Source organism: Pteropus vampyrus, unplaced genomic scaffold (genome assembly GCF_000151845.1).
Source record: "Pteropus vampyrus isolate Shadow unplaced genomic scaffold, Pvam_2.0 Scaffold420, whole genome shotgun sequence".
Lineage (NCBI taxonomy): Eukaryota > Metazoa > Chordata > Mammalia > Chiroptera > Pteropodidae > Pteropus > Pteropus vampyrus.
The window spans coordinates 1445904-1453107 of NW_011889201.1; the positions used below are offsets into that span (position 1 = coordinate 1445904).

General features: G+C 37.9%; 1 protein-coding gene and 1 pseudogene across 1 annotated transcript in view; one reads left to right on the forward strand and one right to left on the reverse strand.

The window, feature by feature from the left end:
• Positions 1 to 7204, reverse strand: part of SHQ1 (SHQ1, H/ACA ribonucleoprotein assembly factor) — a 74797-nt gene that overhangs the window by 19131 nt on the left and 48462 nt on the right. The gene's annotated exons all lie outside the window — the stretch shown is intronic.
• On the forward strand, positions 4317 to 4435 carry LOC111732040 (annotated as a pseudogene).

The window sequence follows — 7204 nt, forward strand, 5'->3', positions numbered from 1 at the left end:
TTGGAACTGAAGAGTTGCCAAAATATCCCAATCAGACCCAATTTACAACCTATGAAAACTACTGATTACTCAAAATAAAAATGAAAAGGTGGCTCAAAATATTATTTGACTAAATACAGGAATATACAGTACAACTTATATCTCCAGTTAGATGGCTGTTAGAAACACACCTATTGGCTATTTTAGGAGCATTTCAGGCTCCTACAAGAACTAGATGCAAAAGCCTATTTATGGTTTGATTCAAATGATGCTATCAAAATGCTTCCTATATGGGATGAGATATATAAGTGCTTTTCTCCTTCCATTCCTTGTTGAGGCATGTGGGTGGGTATTTTATTGGAGCCAACTCACTCTACAGATATAAATCAGCCTCACAATGAGTAGTTTATACTCAGCTTTGATCACAGCAGCAGTTCCCACCTGCTTAAAAAGGCAGCAGCAGTGATTCAGCTTTCCATTCCCTTGCTCAAAAACACAAGAAATACGCAAGAGATAAGCTCAGAGGGAAAACATTACACAAATCGTTGACCCTGCTGCAGGCAGAGAAGAGCTGTCTCTGCTTGGCTTTGATTTTCCAGAGTCACAGCCCGAGGGAAGAGGCAGTTTGATTTTCTTCTTTTCTAGTGTTCCTGATGGCAAGGTGCATTCAGAAGGAGCTGGGGAGAATACCAAGTGCAGAAGAAAGGGAAATAAATAAACAAGAACACAGTCTAAATCCTGGCAAAGAGCTGGCATCAGCAGCCAGGAAGAAATATCATATCCCTAGTTAAAGCAATTAAGTTTTACAAGTTTTTGCTAAACCACACAGAGCCCCCAGCTCTGGCTATGATCTTTGTCATACTGTTGTCCTGCTGAGTGAGGCAAATAATATGTACCACTAATCTTACCTATACATTTTCTATTCCTATTGTTTAGTGTATAGTTCAAAGAAGAAAACAGCAGGGTAGCTATCCATGTCTGGTAGTGAAGCTGGAAACAGAGCAATGCATGACCAGCAGTTTTTTCCTCAACACAGAGAAAGACTGTTCTCTACTTTATAAGCAGTCTATTTGCTGCTTAATGGTCATCCACATTTTGCCTTAAAAATTGTTCACAATGAACCATCAGGTCGACTGGTGTGTACCTCATCAGTCTGTTGTCTCCTAAGCATTCTAGAGGTCTGCTGCAGCTTCCAAAATTGATTCTAGTAGAATGTGGTCACTGCCACCATCCAGGTGCCACATTTATCGAGTGCCCAATATCTTCTGGGCATTTTGCTAGCCCCAGCAGTAAAGCAGTACACAAAGCATGGCTCCTGCTTGCATGGAGCCTGCAATTTGGCAGGAAAAAAGTCCAGAATCCTCTTATCCAGTATCAGAGCCCTTACCCATTAGGCCAAGGTCACAAAGTCTGCTGCCCTTATAAGCCATGCAGATGGAATCTAGTGGAGGGGGCTGGAGAAGAGGGGGTTGAGGCAGAGTGGAAAGCACTTGTCCTGCATAATGGAGACAGCTGGTCTCAGCTCTAGCCAATTGTTACCATGTGGGGATGTGGGCCCAGCAACTGCCAGAACTTCCCTTATTTCAAAAGCAGCTGTAAATCCAGAATTTTACATAAAATCTTCCAAATTTTAAGTGCTGACAACCAATTCAAAGTTTTTAAAAACTCATGAGAGCCAAATGTGACCCAAAGGCCACTAGCTTGTAACTTTTACATTCTGCAGACTTAGTTCTATTTCCCCATTTCTCTAACATATTCTACATACCCCAACACAAACCTGCTACACCAGTATGGCCAGTTTACCACTACTCCCACACCCAGTACAAGTGTTTTAACCAGTGGGATCTGCTTCAAGTAGTGTTCTTGCCTAGTACATCTTCCTCCTTTCTTTCTGTCCTGATCAGATCCCACTCATCTTCAGCTTCGAGTTCAAGATAGCTACTCTACTAAGCCTTGAAGACCACCCTAAGTTTCTTCTTCTCTGAATCATTTTTTATGAATGTATCACTAGCAATGAAGGAGGGGTTCACTCCACAGTCCTCTAATTCCGCCATCTGTATATCTTATCTTACCAACTATACTAAATACTCAATAACAGAAACCACGTTGGAACGTTAGCAGAGCCTGCAATGTTAATATGAAGAGGGGAGTGTCACATGCTCTGGAAGATGACAGGGGACTGACTGACCACAGCATTGTGTTTGTCTTCAGGCTCTGAAGACAAACAGGCCTGGGTTACTTCAACTCTCTAAGCCTCAGTTTCCATATATATAACATGAAGCTTTAATAAAACAGACACAACCCAAATTTATATGGAACCGTGAGATTATGAGAGATGCCTCGCATGCAGTAAGCTGTTATTATTATAGACTAAGTGCCTAATTCAGCCAACGTTATTGTTAAGCAAGCACTGCATCGCTGGAGCTTTGTTGTTTGCAAACCATTTATTGACTACTTATGCTATGTTAACATGCTTTAAACATATTGCATGTTGTTAGCTCATCTAACTTACCTAATTTGCCCCATTTTATGAACAGCTGAAGCAGAGAGAGTTTAAATGACTTGTCAGTCAACTGGCTCCCATACTCTTAACCATGATACTTGGCTATGGTCTCTCTACATTCTAATGGCAAAGGACAACTTTCTGAACTAAACTTTCTCAAATCAAAAGCAGGATTTGGCTTTGTGAACCATGGCTTAAGATGACAGAATGATTGGGGTGGGCCAGACTGTATCTTAGAAGTTCCAAGATGGAGAAGTTTGCTTCTCTCTGTCACTTTGACCAATGGCTGTCAGTTGGTTCAACAAACTGAGAATGATGAGGAAAAGAAAAATGACCACAAAGTACCATAACATTACAGCTGTTATTATGGAATGCAAAAACTGCGACACAGATTAATGCTAATAGAAAAGGCATTTTGCTGATCATAGAAAAATAACTGGAGAGGGAATCAGAAGAATGTTTCTAGTCTTCAACAGCCACAGAGATTATAGGAAAGAGGCAAATGTATCTTGCTGAACTTCAAAAAGGCATAGAAGGAAAGTGATAAAACTATAGACCATGAACTCAAAATCCATGAACTATATGTAGGCAGTTAAGAGATGACGTGGTAATCCTCAGGAGCTGGTATGCTTTGTAAAAATTTATGTCATTCCTTGGGATTTGGCTTGAATCTGGGAGCCCTGTGTAAAGACTGTACCTGGGTTTTGAGAAGACAGACATATGACAGTCTCCTATGGCTTACTATGGGTGAAATAACAGAAAATGGGGAGAATGGTTATAAAGCTGAATGGACTCATATTTGACTTACAGGTGAGATTGATTTCAAGCTGAATCAAGGTATCGAGTGGAGGAGTACAAAGTTCTGACATCGAACTTCTTCATTCAACATTTTATTCACTGTCTTAGGTGAAAACATAAAATGTTCATTTTACTTCGTAAAGGGCAGAAGTCTTATATAATCCCTATTCAAGTCCTCCATGTCTTCCCTGGTGCTGGACATACATAAAGTGCTCCAAAATTGATTACTGATTTCAGGAGTCAAGTTTATGAACAGCATTACGAAAGTGAAAAGATCAGGAGATACCTGGGATGACAAATTCCAGTTCCAAAACGATGGGATAAACCGAATCCAATGAAGCAGTCCCCAACGTTTTTGGCACCAGGGACTGGTGCTTCTATGAGAATCTAACACCTGATGATAAAAGGTGGAGCCAAGGTGGTGATGCTAGTGCTGGGGAGTGGCTGCAAATACAGATGAAGCTTCGCTTGCTCACCTGCCACTCACCTTCTGCTATGCAGCCTAGCAGGTCACAGACTGGTACCAGTCCATGGCCTGGGGGTTGGGGACACCTGCAATAAGGTGAACTGAACAGAGACAAACACAAAGTACTTCAATAGTTAATACAGAAGAGAAATTAAACAGAAATGATTGACACAAAGATTTCAAGAGTTTTGGCTAATGGCAAACTAAGAATCATGTTGAGGTTTACAAAGATAAGTAGATGAGCTCCTTGACTATAAAAACACAACAATGTTTACTAAAAACTGAAAGCAACAGCTCCTCCCTACTTTCTGGCCAAACCTGGAGTATTACATTTAACCTGGAAGATACTCTAAAAGGGGAATGACCAAAAAAAAAAGGGGGGGGCGGGGGGGACTGAAGCATAGTTTATCTAAAAGAAGACCAGGAAGGGCAAACAATGGAAAATTTTGAACCTGTAAGAGTAACTTAAAGGCAGAAGAGTTTGATCTGGAAGTCCTGGAATACAACAGCAGTTCTCTAGATAGCTGAAGACAGAGAATGAACTTAATATGGGTTCAAAATTAAAAGTAATTCTATGGCCATGCTACCCTGAACAAGCCCAATCCCATCTGATCTCGGAAGCTAAGCAGGGTCAGGCCTGGTTAGTACTTGGATGGGAGACCACGTAGGAAGACCAGGTGCTGTAGGTGTAAAAAATAAAAAAAAATAACTAAGGGATTGTAAGCTGACAAGGTCCATGCAATCTGTGAGGTCAACCAAGGGTTGCCTTGCCTAAAAAAAAATTAAAACTAATGTGAAGAAAGTAGATTTCAATCTAATTTAAAGAAGAACTTTTAAACAGTCTTTTTAAATTTAAAGGAGAACTTTTAAACGGAGGAGAACAGGTCTCCTCATTCATTAGTCAGTTTCTAGGCACTGGAGTCCTTCATGACAAGGCTAAGCAATCACATTATGCTGACAATGCATAGGGAATTGATCCACAGAATAAAGGCTTGCAAAAGAGAAAATTTTGCCAGACATTTCAATTCTATGACTGACTTTATAGATGATCACCACCAAAAAAACTGATGTCAGTGTTAGCTTTAAGCCTTACCACAAAGAGGTGACTTTGTTGGGGTCATTAGAGGAAACTTCGGGAAAAATGTAATGTTTCTGATACAGAAAACGCAATGCACAGAGGCAAATAAAAGCTAAAGTTTATAGCAAATTTTGGGAAATGGTAAGTGTATCTGTTTAACGAGAGAGAGGAAGGGTATCCAATAAGCAGGAGTGAGTGATAGAGCATAAAATATGAGGAAGAGGTTGGAGAGGGTCTTGAACCCAGCTCAGACATTTAGACTTTAACTTTAGACTTTAACCTGCTGGCAAGAGGGAATCATCAAGAACTTCTGAGTACAGCCATGTTCAAAATGGCATTTCAGAATGATCAGACTGGCATTATTGTAGGAAAAAACAAGAGAGACACTAAGATTCTGGTGGCAAGGCAAACAGAGAAGATACTCTGGCAGGAAATGAGAAAATATGACCTTGAATTTAAAAAAAGGTATTAAAGCTTATATAAGAAGAATTAAAAGGGTTGGTGAATGATTTAGTGTAGAGTGGGGAGTCAAAGATAGACACACTTGAATCAGAGAACCCAGACATGTCGACCTGGCCAACAATAAGACCAAAAACCCCCAAAACATCTAACGTTACAACTAGTTCCCAAATTACTGATTCATGACATCTTTATATCATATATTTATAGTAAATTTTTCACTTACTAAAAAATATAAGATTTTGTACTTATCTCTGAATTTCAAACCAGTCACCAAAAATTTATTGAAGCAATGTTCACAAAAATTAACTCCTCCAAGGACAGAAAAAAGATACACCAGGCAAATACTAACCAAAAGAATGTGAGGATCTCCATATTAATAATAGACAAAATAAACTGTAATGCAAAAAAGCATTGTTAGTGATAAAGAAGGTCGCTACATAATAAATATTGCAATTTGCCAGGGGAGATATAACAATTATAAACTAATAACACCAAATAACATGCCCCAAAATATAAAGTAAAAATTGACTACAGGTCCACAAGAAGAAAACGACAACATCACCAACACTGTAGGAGATTTTCACACACCTCTTTGAATCTAAGAATTGACAGATGAAAAAGCCAAATCAGTAAGGGTATAAAAAACTTAAAACAGCTCAACTTTCAAGTTTCATCCAATGGAAAGACAACACAGCAACTAACAAGTATAGAATAACGCATTATTTTTCAAGCTTTAAATTTTAAGAAAGCAACTACATACTAGGCATAAAATTAATCTCAACAAATTAAATTCTTTGACAGAAATGCAATAAAATTAGAAATCAGTGACAAATACATTACAGTACCTCCCAAAAGAAGCAAAATAGAGAAAGCACAAATATATAGGAACATAAAATAAGACAGTATAGATGCTGTAGAGAAGAAAACAGATAAGAGGAAATAAGAATATCTTTATGCCAGAAAGTTTTGAAAATGCAGATGAAATGGACAAATTTCTAGAGAAACATAACCTACCAAAAGGAAAACTAGAGGACAAGAATAGTCCTATAAACAAGTGAAAAATCTGAATGAATAGTTTAAAAATCTTCTCACAGAAAAAAAAGGTCAAGATAGCTATTCTGATAAATTTTACTGAAGATTCAAGAATGAGATCAATTCAATATTACTTAAACCATTTCGGAGAATAGAAAAGGCAACACCACCAACTCATTTTATCAGGCTGGCATACCTTGATAACGAATCTAAAAAAGGACAATACAAGAAAGCCAATCTCCTTCCCTCCCTCCCTCCATATGTTTTTCTCTCTTGCAGCATGTGAAACACAGGTGCGTACGCGTGCGCATACACACACATACACCCCAAACCAAATTCGTCATCATATTTAAATAATACATCATAATCAAGATGAGTTTATCCCAGGAATGCAAGGCCTAAGTTAACTTAGAATTTTATAAATGCCATTTATTACATTAACAGATTAAGGAGAAAACCCTTAATATCATCTCAAAAGATGAGGAAAAGTTTGCAATAAAATTCAATGACCATTTGGATCAATCTCTTGCAAACTAAGAATAATACAAACCTTTCTTAATTTGATAAATACTATCTAAAAAAGCCTGTAGCAAACATCATATCTAAAGGTGAACTGTTGAAAGCATTTTCTAAAGATAAAGATAGGAAAGTACATTACCACTATATCTATTCAGCACTGTACTGGAAGGTCTAACCAGTATAATAAAATAAAGAATAAAGAAAAAGAAAAAAGAAATAAAAGGTATAAAGATTGGAAAAGAAGAAACCAAATTGTTATTATTTGTATTATTACTGCTTATATCAAAAACTGAAGAGAATCTAAACATAAGAGTTAATAAGAGTTTTTCTAGCAAGGTGAATTACATTTCTATATAGCTTAAACATG